Here is a 14,156-nt window from a genome sequence, read left to right as displayed (position 1 = left end):
GTACAAACTTGTAAAAGTAAATTCTTAGTAAATTCAAGCTAACATTAAAACATATACAGTATTTTTTCACTTTGAAATAACTTTGTAAATGAATCCCCATATTTAGCAGCATGTCATTTTTAGGTCCTACACTATGTACTGCTTGTTTCCTTAGTATATCTTTATAGTGGTTGGAGTTTTATTTTTCTGATACAGAGCTCATAATCTATGGTCTAAAGTCATTACTAGAGAGAGCTTACTGCATACTGCTTTATTACTGATTTTTTTATGTATATGTTATATGCTGTAAGCATCTACAGTCACCATAGTTGCCAGAAGGTTATGTTTAAAATCTACTTTTATACAAGGAATGTTGTGCACTATATCAGGAAATGCAAAGATCCAACTATTATAAAGATATATAGGGAATTTGGGAGGCTAGACTTTTAGCTTATCCACATTAAAAAAAACAACATCAATGGTTATCTGAAAGAGAAGGTCCTATTTTTGATACCTAAAATGAGCATATAATACTAGTATTATAGTACTTTAATATGCAGCATTCTAGAATATACTTGCATTGCTCATTTCAGGGCAATCTGAGACCACTACAACCCTCTTTCTTGTGGCAGTCTTATCCATTAATACTCAACTGTCAGGACTTTGAGCAACCACATGGGGGAAAGCTGCCAGAACATCTAAATGGAAAATGTAGTTACTGCCAGTATTTTAGAAAATGGGGCAAAGTACCCCTTCCCATACTAGTTTTTAGAGATTATTCTTCAAAAGTTTTGAAGAGATTAGTTTTATACACCCTAATGATACTGGACAGTACTTGACCAAAATCTAAAAATGTTAAGCAAAAAAGAAATTAATGTCAATATTTTTAAGATGAGATATTAAACAAGCACCTGGGTGAGGAGGTGATATTTTTCTGTGTCCATACATAGAGCTTCAGCTAAATACACTAGTACATATTATAAATGTTTATTGTCTGGTAAAGAAAAAACATTCTCATGTACAGCAAAAAAAAATCACAACTTTTTTTATTCAAGATCTATTGAATTTTGTATTCAAAATCCATTTTAATATACTGTATAAATGCTACAGTACAAGGGCGCATACCTAATCATACACAGACATTAATATTTTGTAAGCAAGCATTGCTTTATAATTGTATTCAAATTACTATAATCAACAGGGATAATAAACAGGAAAACAAGAAAGGAAAAATTCCTTTGATTCCTTTGATTACCGTAGCATTCCTATAATCTGCTGAATGATAAAAGCCATAGCAAGATAAAACAATGTTGAGCACTTAAAGTGTTACAGGGGGCAGTGAGCTATATTATTTACTAATAATTTTGTTCAACTCTTTGGAGGCCTGTCATAATTTGTCTTTCAGGGCTGAGAAAGGCAAATAACCGACATTCAATTTGTGCACTGAAATAACTGAAGTTCAACAGTACAAAAAAAGCAATCAATAGTACACAAAAGAATAATAAAATGGCAAGTGTGCTAGTTTACCTTGTGAATGGGAATCTGATAAGATTATAGAGTTTGAAGCGAAAGCTTCTGATATTCCATCCTTTCAGTCATTAAGAGCCTTCAATGCTGGCAGATCTTCTGCCAGAAACCAGCACTGATCAACGTTTTTGCATGTGGATCGGCGCTCATTTTGCTACATTTACATGTAACAATCAGCAACTGTATGTGCCCAAACAATAAATAGTGCATCATTCTGGTACATATGGTAGATTCCCAGGTGCAGAAGCAGCTCTCAGCTATTGAATGACAGCTGAGAGCTGCCTCTTATTGGTCACAGTGCTCAGCCAATCAGAGGCAGCACTCACTCACCCATTCATGAATGGGTGAGTGAGAGCTGCCTCTGATTGGCTGAGGGTTGTGACCAATCAGAGGCAGCCCATTCAGCAGGAGGGAATTTTAAATCCCCGCCTGCTGAATACTACAGAAAGCAGTTCAGGAGAACTGCCGGCTGGACGCGTCTGAACTCCAGCAGCTACAAAAAGGTGAGTATATATATTTTTTTATCTTTTACACTTTTTTGCATGGTTTTCAGGGAAGGGCTTATATTTTAAGCCCTTCCCCAAAAATTAATACAGTGCTTGCCGACAGCCCATTGCTTTCAATGGATCCGGCTGTATTACCACAGCTGTGGCAGAGGAGAACAATCTTTAGTATATGTTCTCAATGGGGTTGGCGCTGCCGCCGGCCCCATGGAGCGCTTGTACAAGGACACCGATTTGCGCAGAACGCAGTTACATGTCATATAATCATCAGCATATCTGCATAAAAAACGTCCATGTGACCGATCCCATTGCTAAGCATTGGGTTTATATATCTGCAGATCGCAAGCGCGTCTGCAAATCAGACCAAAAAACGCCAGTGTGACTGAGCCCTATGGCTGTATTTTGTAACGTTTGTACATGATCAAATTGATTTGGAGCCATATTAATAATCACTGTGAAATGTTGCTGTCAATGAGGTATATGTGATTGCTTCTCCTGTTTGTACACGTTGATTGGCTATCAGCTACATTCTTAGGGTTCATATTGATGTTTTTCAGTCACTCTTGTTTGGTACTTAAAAGGGGTTCTGTCAGCAAAATTTAAAAAAATTATACTCACCTCCATCCTGCCCTGCATCACTTTGCAGTGTAACCCTGTGGAAATAGAAAAGTTAAAAAAACAATGCATACTCACCTAATTCCGTGGTTCTTGGTCCCTCCATTACTTAGGTGCCGCATGCGGGGTCATCTTGAGCGTCTCCTGTGTGCTCCCACCGTCCTGGCAGCGTCCAATCTCTGCCGTCAATGGAGAGTTGACGGCGAGTGCGCATGCACGACGGGAAAGGGGACACATGCGCACTCGCGTCGACTCTCCCAAGGACGGCAGACGTTAGATGTGGCTAGGCCAATCAGTGGGCGACGTGTCATTTGTCACATCCACCACTGACCCGTGCGTCAGGACTTGCCGTCTGGCTGTGGTCGGAGCTGAGGTGGAAGCTGGCATTTTGCCAGCTTCTGCCCGGCGATCGGATGGCTGCCGGAGGGAGAGAAGAAGACCTGCAGGATCCCGGTGACCGGCCCCATACGGCACAGGTGAGTATAATTTTTTTTTTTTTTTTCTGACAGAAACCCTTTAATGACTGGATGATTTTTCAGATAGTTTTCACTTTGATTAATTTGTTTGGTTTAATTTTTAATGCTTTAATACCTCTGTGGGGCGCTACATTTTCATTGGCTCAGCCAATTCAAAAATCCCACCTCCACACAGCGATGGCTGTGATTGGCTGAGTGGCCGCTCTATAACTTTTTTAATGTAGTGTAGCTAGGGCTTATTTTCAGGGTAGGGCTTATATTTTAAGCTCTCCACCCCAAAAATCAGGGTAGAGCTTATTATTGGATTAAGTCTTACTTTCGAGGAAGCATGGTATAATAATCAGATGATGAAGAGTCAAGACATTATTTTATAACCAAAGATTTAGAGTTCTAATACAGATATATTATTTAATTGTTGTTGATTTAACACTCATGGCTGTCAAGTAACTAAAATGAAGATCAAAAGGATTCTCTATTTAGCAATAGAGCAGTTAAGGGGAGAGCTACCCAGACAACGATATACTATTAATAAAAGTGTTTACCGAAAAATGGTAACCTGTGTCAGTCATTCTCTGTTGTTAGGCCTGTATTTTATGGATATACAATAAAAGCTGTATTTTATCCTAATGCTACGCTGGTGCAAGATCCTTTTCTATGTAGGACTATTGCCCTGACTCCAGGATTTTCCATGCACAGTTGACAATAAAAGAAGCAGTCATCATATCATTGTGACTGCTTATTTATTTTACTCATTCATATAGCACATACATATTCCACGCTGTAATCACCTATGTTGGACCTTGTTCCCATGGCAGCCCAAAATCAAAATTCATCAATTAGCATGTTTTTGGAGCATGGGAGGAAGCCCATGCAAACTCTAAGCAGATATTTACCTTGCTCAGAATTTAACCAAGAACCCCAGTGCTGCAAAGTAACAGTACAAACCACTGAGCCATCATATATTTAATATTGTAACTTTTATAGTTGTCTACAATTTTTTAAATCCCTTTTTTAGTATTTTTGGGGGATGAAATTAATAAGAAACAGCAATTTGAGTTATTTTCTATGTTATTATGCATTAAATAATGCATTTGTTTTATTATATGTATTGGTGCATATGTGACAATACAAATTATGTATTTTTTTTACCAGGTTCCAAGGGGGAAGAGGGAGGAAAAAGGAATTCTATTTTTTTCCAAATTATAATATTTTTTGTTAAAGTTTTTTTTTAATTTTTTTACTCTCACTAGTAGAGGACTTGAACTGATACAATACACTGTAATAATTCTGTATGTTGGTGCATTATTTTACTTTAATTTTACATTAGATTCCCAGTTGGCATGGTAACTCAGCGACCCTCTTATGATCTCATTGTAGGAACTAATGGGCTGACAGAGGCAGCTACTTTCTCTGTTTACTCCTTACTAAAGATGAGCGAACACCAAAATGTTCGGGTTCGCGTTATTCGAAACGAACTTCCCGCGATGTTCGGGTGTTCGTTTCGAATAACGAACCCCATTGAAGTCAATGGGCGACCGGAACATTTTTGTATTTCGCCGATGCTCGCTAAGGTTTTCATGTGTGAAAATCTTGGCAATTCAAGAAAATGATGGGAACGACACAGCAAGTTCTCCTCTGCCACAGCTGTAACAGCTGTGGCAGAGAAGAACGATGTTAGCCCATTGAATTCAATGGAGCCGTCAATACAGCCGACTCCACTGAATGCAATGGGCTGCCGGCGATCGCGGGATGAATTGTCGGAAAGGGGTTAAATATATAAGCCCTTTCCTGCAATTCATCCAGAAATGTGTAAAAATAAAAAATATATATATACTCACCTGGTGCCGACAGACGGAGTTCAGCGCGGCAGGCTGCAGTTCTCCTGAACTGCTCTGAACAGCTGTTAGTAGTATTCAGCAGCCGGGGATTTAAAATCCCCGCCTGCTGAATAAGATGCCTCTGAATGGTCACAGCCTGACCAATCAGAGGCCAGCCCTCACTCACACCCATTCATGAATTCATGAATGGGTGAGTGAGGGCTGCCTCTGATTGGCTCAGGGGCAGGAGAGCTGCCCCTGAGCCAATCAGAGGCAGCCCTCACTCACCCATTCATGAATTCATGAATGGGTGTGAGTGAGGGCTGGCCTCTGATTGGTCAGGCTGTGACCATTCAGAGGCATCTTATTCAGCAGGCGGGGATTTTAAATCCCCGGCTGCTGAATACTACTAACAGCTGTTCAGAGCAGTTCAGGAGAACTGCAGCCTGCCGCGCTGAACTCCGTCTGTCGGCACCAGGTGAGTATATATATATTTTTTATTTTTACACATTTCTGGATGAATTGCAGGAAAGGGCTTATATATTTAACCCCTTTCCGACAATTCATCCCGCGATCGCCGGCAGCCCATTGCATTCAGTGGAGTCGGCTGTATTGCCGGTTCCATTGAATTCAATGGGCAAACATCGTTCTTCTCTGTCACAGCTGTTACAGCTGTGGCAGAGAAGAAGGATTTGTCTTCTATATGTTCTCAATGGGGTTGGCGCTGCTGCCGCCGGCCCCATTGAGCGCATATAGAAATGATTTCTCAGGGAAGAAAGTTAAAGTAACCCGAACATCCGAACATCGTGTGGTGTTCGTTACGAATAACGAACATCCCGAACACCCTAATATTCGCCCGAGCATCAAGCTCGGACGAGTACGTTCGCTCATCTCTACTCCTTACATGATGCAGTTAGTACTGACCATGTTATGTAAAGGGTTAAAATCTGGGATCAGAGTTTTCTCCAAGCCATTAGTGCCAGGTGCTATAATATACAGCTGGCTCCCACAAGTGGCATCTACATTGCTGGCGGTAAACTGCACATGTGTCAAAGTTCTTTCTGGACACCTGCACATGTGCCATACCCCACCAATGATGTAACTGTTAACATAAACATACACACCAAGCTGCAAAGTCTCTTGGGTTGTGTGCATTACACCAGTGAAAGTTTAGCAAAGTGGACAGCTCGGGCATGTGACCACCAGGAGGATTTGCAGACCTATACATTTTGATAGTAAGCATATTACAAAGATGTTAGTGGTAACAGTAATAGCCCAATAAATTGCAGTTATGAATCTCAGGCAACCCCTTTAGATCTGCCCAATACACCTGTAATTCAGCTCTACATAACACGTGTAAGTAGACTGCATTAGCAAACAGCTGTGAGAACAATGATATTTTACTGAAGTTCAAAAAGTTTAATCTAGTACTGAGAAGATGGAGCATGGGTTTAAAATCAGATGTATAGTTTGAAGCCAATGAGACCAATTTGCAAAATCAGTTTCAGAGCCTGAACTATAATATCTCTTATACTGAGTTGCCACTTTATTAGAGACCCCTGACCTTTCATAATTAGAACTTCCCTATATAGAAATTATACATGTGACCCTTAATTGCAGCATAAAATAATTTTACATGTTGTTACTCATTTATACAGTCTCTTTATTTAGCAGTACTGTGGAATTATCATCAATCACATCTCTTAACTTCCCATTCACTGTCCTCTAATATGCATTGGGGCTTTTGCACACCTGAGTCCTTACTTGATTACAACCTCTGCACACATTATAACTACCCCACTGGGAAAAATACAACACTGTCACAGTATGATTCTGGGGATCATTCTGCATTGTAAAGATTTTCTAGACACAACACAATTTAAACTTCAGAATTGCCTGTCAATCCTACTAAGGAGAGAGATCTCTGATACATTATCTTGTCTGCTTCCTAATCAGAGATATACTTTCACTAAAACTCAGATTCAGAGAGAAAAGAAAAACATTTTAAATAACAATAATGATCCTATCAAAATATTGACAGGAACGTCCGGCACAGCAAGGGCGGTAAATAAAGATTTTTTCAGTAAGATGATAATTACCTGGTATATTGATTGTTCTATTGAATGGCAATTGCAGTTCAACTAGTTTATGCTGTAACTCCAAATCTATTACTAGCTTTTTCTCAATAAGACGGCTTCACACACAGCGTTTGTCAGAAAAACGTTACATTTCTAGTGGTGTTTCTCTGAGCTTTTATTGCCACTGCGGTCAAATGACAACTGTGGGTTAATGCAGAAATATGAAACTCACTACAAATGGTGCATTTATCTGGTGCATTTTTTTCCTGTGTGACATCTTGTACTGGTGTATTATTTTGTAACAGTAAGGCTTCATGTCCACGGGGAAAAGAACAATTAAAATCCGCAGCGGCTCACCCGCACGCGGATCCGCATCCCATAGGGATGCATTGACCACCTGCGGGGAGATAAATACCCACGGATGGTCAATAAAAGTGAATTAAAAAATTTCTGGAGCATGAAAAAAAATGGACATGCTCCATTCAGGTGCGGGTGTCCGCGGGGACGGCTCCCGCAGGCTTCTATTGAAGCCTATGGAAGCCGTTCGGATCCGCAGGAGACCCGCGCCTGAATTAAAACTCACCTGCTCCGGGCGATGCAGATCTTCCTTCCTTCGCGGCAGGATCTTCTTTCTTCGGCCCGGTGGATGTGCCCGAGCACATCCGCCGGGCCGATGAAAGAAGATCCTGCCGCGAAGGAGGAAAGACACGCACGGGCCGCAGCAGGTGAGTTTATTCTTATTTTCAGCCCTCATGTCCGCGGGGGCAGGAGGGACCTGCTACGGATTCTCCATAGAGAATCCGTAGCGGGCCTGATTTTCCCCGTGGACATGAGGCCTAAGGGTTTTTCTGAGTTGCAGCAGCCAGTAGGTTTAGCGTTTTTCTAGCATTTTTGCATAGATTTTTCTATAGAAAAAAGGCACAAGACAAAAATATGGGAATAAAAAACACTATCCAAAAGAAGCCTCTATAAAATGCACGTACCAGTTTAAAAATCACTGGCTTTTGTTACATGTGCTTTATAGGGTCAATGCAAATAAGGAAGATGGTAAAATACCTCTGCAGCGCCACCTATAGGATGGCAGCATTCCTGCAAATCAATGTCCAACCCTTTGTAAAAGTATTTGAAACAATGATCGGGAATTAAAGACCAAGCCAGAATCCATACACAGACAGCTGTTTCAGGGTGTTTGCCCCTCATCAGTGTGCAATAGAATTCTGGCTGGGTTAGTGAGAGGCCTATGATATGGTTAAAAAAACACCACCAAAAAGTGTGTATGCAAAAAGCCTAATAAATGCAACTAAAAACAGTAGATGCTTTGTCAATTAAATCACAATATAACATCACTGAAAGGAGAAGATAAAAAAAGATAAGATGGCAATGCTTTAATAGGATCCTAACCCTTATATAATCATAATGAAAGAGAATCAGGCGCTCATTCTCAGGATGACTTGAGGTCACATTGTGGGGATTTGATTGGTGACAGAGGAAGTCCCATGCCTCTGTCACCCTTTTACATGCCACAGTCACTTCAGAGGTTTCTCCAGTCCCAGTCTTCTGATGCAGCACCATAAAAAGTCATATGGGCAGTTGTTAAGAGGTTAAAGTAGTTGTCCAACAGAAAATACTGTTTATAATTTGATCCAACCCATAATTGTAAACATTTTTATATAAACACATATTAAAGTAAAATGTTTATGTCTAAAGATATTCCTGGTCTAATGTTGGAATTGTGTCACCTGCTGTTTCTATTTAATTGCCTTTCTGAGTCCACCTAAGTCATTGTTCTGATGTGGCCATACATGCTCAGTCTTACTTCTTTCTCTGCATCACTGGATAAGCAGGGCTTTCTGGTGTGTTGAAGCTGTAGCATCTTCCCAGCTTGTCAGAAGAGATGCTGAGCAATTGCAGTAATGCTGCCTCATTCTTTCATCACTTGCTCGGCATTTCTTCTGACAAGCAATTAAAATGCTAAAAGTTCAGAACTTGAAGCAGTTTCTCACCACAACAGTTATCCCTGCACAAACCCAGTGGAGCTGAGAGAGAATCAAGACTTAGCATCTGCGACAACCTTGGAGCATTTACTAAGTTGGTCAAAGAAAAGATTTTTTATTAGAAACAGAAGGAGACACTATTCTAATATTACGTCTGCAATGTCTGGGGACATAAACATTTATGTCATTAGTGCAAATAAAAAAGTCTTTATAATTATGACTTGGAATTAACTATACACTATACTTTTGTGCAACAACCCCTTTAACCAGCAAATTAGTTATGATCAGCGGGAGAAATTTTGCTGCATCATTATCTCTTGCTTTCCGAGTTGTTGGGCAATTGCGCCACATCAGTTGGAGCACACTGCTCAGTCAAGCCTTGTTACAAAGAAGAGTATCTGATTGTTTAGTCTCTCTTTAGATACTTTTGATTCCTTGTTCTAGCATCAAGTACCAAGTTTTAGTCCAGTCTTGTGTAGGTTGTCTAGTCAGTGTGTTTTAGGGTGGCTTTACACTCGACAACTATTGACTGCATAGTTGTTCGGAATAATCGCTAAAGGTATTTGTTAACATTTCAAAAACTGGCGTTTGTCTGCTTTTACACAGAGCGATTGTTGTTCAGCAGTTGCTCCATTTCAGAAGAGAAAGTGAGACAGATATAGGCCGCCTGAAGACGGCCGGGTCGGATCCAGCTGCGAGAAATCTCGCAGTGGGATGCGAACCCCGTGCCCCTGCAGAGACCTGCGGCTCACTCGCTCCCGACGTCTTCCATCTCTGCTATGCGCCAGCTGCCGGCCAGCCGGCGTGTGCGCGGGTGGAGCCAGCCCATCACTACTAACATTTCTGGTCGGGCCTCTGCCCGCGGGTAGTTCACAGCAGGATGCCAGCTGTAATTGCGGAGAGCAATACAGCTGTTTGTTTATGGAGAACAGCTGTATTGTTCACCGAGCGATAGTGGCGTTGACCCGCTCCACCTGCATAGCTCTTTAGTAGCTACGTAGCTACTATAGACTTTGCAAAGATGATCACTCAAAACTGTCATTCAAACTGTCGTTTGAGCGACTTTTGAGCAACCATCTGTCAGTGTAAATGGGGTCTTACTCCTTAGTTTTATAATCTAGTCTGTATCTTCTTTTGAATTCCCTGCTTGTTACTGTCTGCCTTTGTTCATGGTTCAGCTTGTTTGTTTATTGTCAAGGGTTTATTGAGTTTGGTTCTCAGGAATAGCTTTAGAATGTAATATCAACAGGGGCAACTGAGGGCAACTGTTGTTGAAGGTTAAGTCAGGGAAAGTGTTACCAAAAGAAATAGGGATAAGTAGTGTTAAAGATAGCATTTCTATATTTCATTCCATTCAGTCTGCGCCAGTCTCCACTGCCAGTTTCATCATATGCATCTTGCGGTTATTATTACCCTCTGCCACAGTATCTAATAGTGAGCCCCTAATGTTATTTGTGTTTTACTGGGTTGATGCATGTTTCATTCTAATATTTCTTGTGCCGTCTGATTGTTAAGCTGTTCAGCTCTACTTTAAGTACTGGGGGTAAAGGGAGACAGGATTAGTACCCAGGAAAAGAAACTGCTAAAGATGAAGTTTGATCTCTATCTTTTTGTGTTCAGCCAGTGTTGTTACAAAACTGCAGTATAGTAACTTTCAAAAACTTAAAGAGAACCTGTCAGGTCCTTAGTGGTGTCCGGACTGTGGGCACAACAGTATAGTAACAGATATGCTGATTTCAGCTGTTTTCCACTTACAAAGATCAGTTCAGAGGTTTTAGACAACTTATATTTCACAATTTGCACCATGGGTGAAGGTGAGATGATGCAGATCAGTAATATTCATTTATTCACTGCTCTCCCCACTCTTCCCCGCCTGCTGCTACTGATTGACAGGCCTCTTCATATGCACAGTAATACATAGAGATCTGTCAATTAGTGCTAGTGGGACAGGAGAGGGCAGGGGTAACAGTGAATATATGAATGTTAATGAACCACATTGGACTCTTCTCAGACCATACAGCAAACTTTGAAATTTAGGTTTTCCTAAACACCTGATCCAATTTGTATAACTGAGAGACCACTAAAATCAGTGTGTCTGCACTATGCTGTAGTGCTCACGGTCCAGGCACCATTGAGGACCTGAAAGGTTCCCTTTAAATAGGTTGTACAGTATTAGAAACACATTATTGCTTTCATGTATTGCATTGAAGTGGTGCTGTGGTGCTGTTTTAGAAAGCAAGCATCCTTTTTTTCTCCAATTCTGCACAACCTCTTTAATATGCTTGCATTTCTACAAACATACCATTGCTATATACTATAACATATATTTAAACATTCTGACGTTGTGTAACACCCACATACTATTAAGTTATCTGGTTATAGCTTGCAAAGTAACTGAAAGACATAGCTAAATCTGCTATAATATAAATTTCCATGACAATTAGATCTGCAATATGTTGATTGAGAATTTTATTTAATTTGTTACAGCTGGGAGAAAAGCAAAATGGTTAACACGTGTCTAGACATATTTCTATGCAGCCTGATTCTCGTCTCTCACCAAATGACCAGATACCTTCATATTTGATTACCAGTATTAATGCAGGACGAAAATAACTACAGTACTTGAGGGCATCATTTTATAGAACCTAAAGTTTATTTCCTAAAGTAGCTTATTTCATTTAATACTTTAAGAACATGGAGGATGCATGCATACTTATCTTGTTATGTCTATTATGTTAATAGACATATATGCATACCTATTACACTAGTTAAATGTATTATGCAAATCAGCTGCACAGCAGACACTGAAGAAACAGCTGTAGTTAAAGAATGAAATATGTCTAAATTAATATATTTTTGCATTGCAATTTAATATTCACATCAAAGCAGCCTAGAAAAAGCATCCTATTAAGATGCATGTGAAAACTCCCAGTTCTTCCTATACTTTTGTTTCAGCCCCTCAGACAACGAACTAAATAAGACAAGTGTGCATTGATTTTACAGAGTGAATTCTTCTCCTTGCAGCTGCAGTGGTTTCATATAAAAGAAGCTTACTTTTTAGAAAGCATAGCTAATTCTCCAGAATGCTTCTTCAATATGCCAATTTTTTTCCAGCCTAGCAGTTCTGGATTGCATCTGCCGATTACTTGGATATGGAAGAAGCTATTTCCCATAAAATTGTTTCCCATGTCTGTACAACCGAATCCTCTTAGATACCTTCTTAAAATGCTTCTTTTAAGTGCTATTATTTTAATGCTGCCTTCAGTATCATACATAAAAGCAGAATTTTATTCAGTAAGAGTCTATCTTGAGAAAAATTGAATCTTAGATTTTTTTTTATACAGTAAAATATATTCATAAAATACCAACTTTGGTTAATAATCATGCAAAGAAAATTTTACAAATGTGTTCAACGCAGACAGTAAGATACAATTTAATGAACTATGAAAACGGTGTCTGTTTTGCAATTATCTGAATGAGTATTACACACAAACCAAAATATAACTGCCCACATATGTTAATGTCTTGTTCAATGAATTTTGTGAGGATTGTTGGTAAGAATTGTACGTATTTTCTTAGGAGACTCATGCTGTAATTAAATTCGAGGAATTTACAATTACATGATAAAGTCTGGTCTTACACATAGGGACAGATTTATTAAAACTGTTTGAGAGAAACTGATTTTGTTGCCCATAGTTATGGCTGTTGGAAGCTGGCGGTAGAAAACAATTTTAATTTTTTCCAAAGGTAATTTAATTTTTAAAAGTAGTAAAGCAAAACGTATGTATGTATACATTTCGTATCGTCGTAATCATACTAAACCATAGAATAAAGTTATTGTCATTTTTGCAGCAGTGTGTATGCCGTAGAAACAAGACTCACCCCAAAAGATTTGCGTTTTTTTCCATTTGACTTCACTTAAAAATTTTTAAAGTGGGGAGGGAAAAAAAAGTAAGCCTTGGTCTTTCCTGTGCTGCTCTCCTGAGTGCATCATCTTAAGTACCCTAACCAGTATTAAGCCAGAAAAAAACAGAAGGTAACTGTAAAAAAGCAAAACTCCTTTACATTTTGAACCACTGTAATTTTAATCATTCAAGTCAGTAATTCAAACAGGGTTGTTTCTGTTATCACAATTATTGCATTTACAAAGACGATGGAAGAATTGGCCTTCTCATGTCATGCCTGCATGTTCAACTCAATTGCACCTCTACCCTTCCTAACTTTTCTTCCCTTTAAAGTACACTCTGACTGGATCTACTCTCTATCTAAGTGGCTTTCATCTACCTTTCTGCAGCTACTGCCACCACATTTATCAATTTCTTCACTACCCAGCTCCTACATTAATTTTTGCTGACATCCCTACAATTATCAATGATGACTTTTACATTGACACACACTATTCATCTGCCTCCTGCCTCCTATCACTTATTTCCTCCTTTGGCCTTTCATAATGGTCTTCCTCAGCCACTCACAAAGAGGGACATATAAAGAACCTTATTTTTAACCTCCTCTGTGTTCCATCTAACCTCTACAACTGACCTCTTCTTCTGTCTGACCACAACCTACTTACCTTTTCTTTCTTCTTCTTTTCATTTATTCCACAGCATAAAATCTAGCACATCCTCCCAGAATCTTTACATATTCACATTCTCTCTTGTACCATTTGCTTGCTTCATAAGGCAGAAGCAGTCACTGTTTTCTATAAGACCACAGTTACTCTATCTCTCAACTCAGTCACGTCTTTCATACACAAAAGAACTTAACAAATTAATAACCAATTCCTGGATCTCCAATCTGATGAGGAAACTGAGGCAAGCTTCCAATATTGTAGGGTGATATTGGAAGAAAACCAACTACAATAAAGACCTTTACACATACAAACATGCAGTCCTTAACTTGAAGTCTGCACTCACTTCTGCAAAACATCACTACTTCACTACTCTCATATTATCTCACAGCCCCAAACAATTATATACAACACTTTTAATACCCTTGTCTGTCCTACAGCTCCTCTCCCATATCTCTCATCTCAGCTGGGGACTTTGCCACTTATTTTAAAAACAAGATTGACAACATCAGAGAGAAATTCAACCTGCAGTCCCTTCAACCCCTCTACATAGCTGCTCAGGCTTCTTACTTCATAACCTGCTTCTCCACCATCACTGTT

Source organism: Eleutherodactylus coqui, chromosome 9 (assembly GCF_035609145.1).
Source record: "Eleutherodactylus coqui strain aEleCoq1 chromosome 9, aEleCoq1.hap1, whole genome shotgun sequence".
Classification (NCBI taxonomy): domain Eukaryota; kingdom Metazoa; phylum Chordata; class Amphibia; order Anura; family Eleutherodactylidae; genus Eleutherodactylus; species Eleutherodactylus coqui.
Note: the sequence above shows the minus strand (reverse complement) of the source record.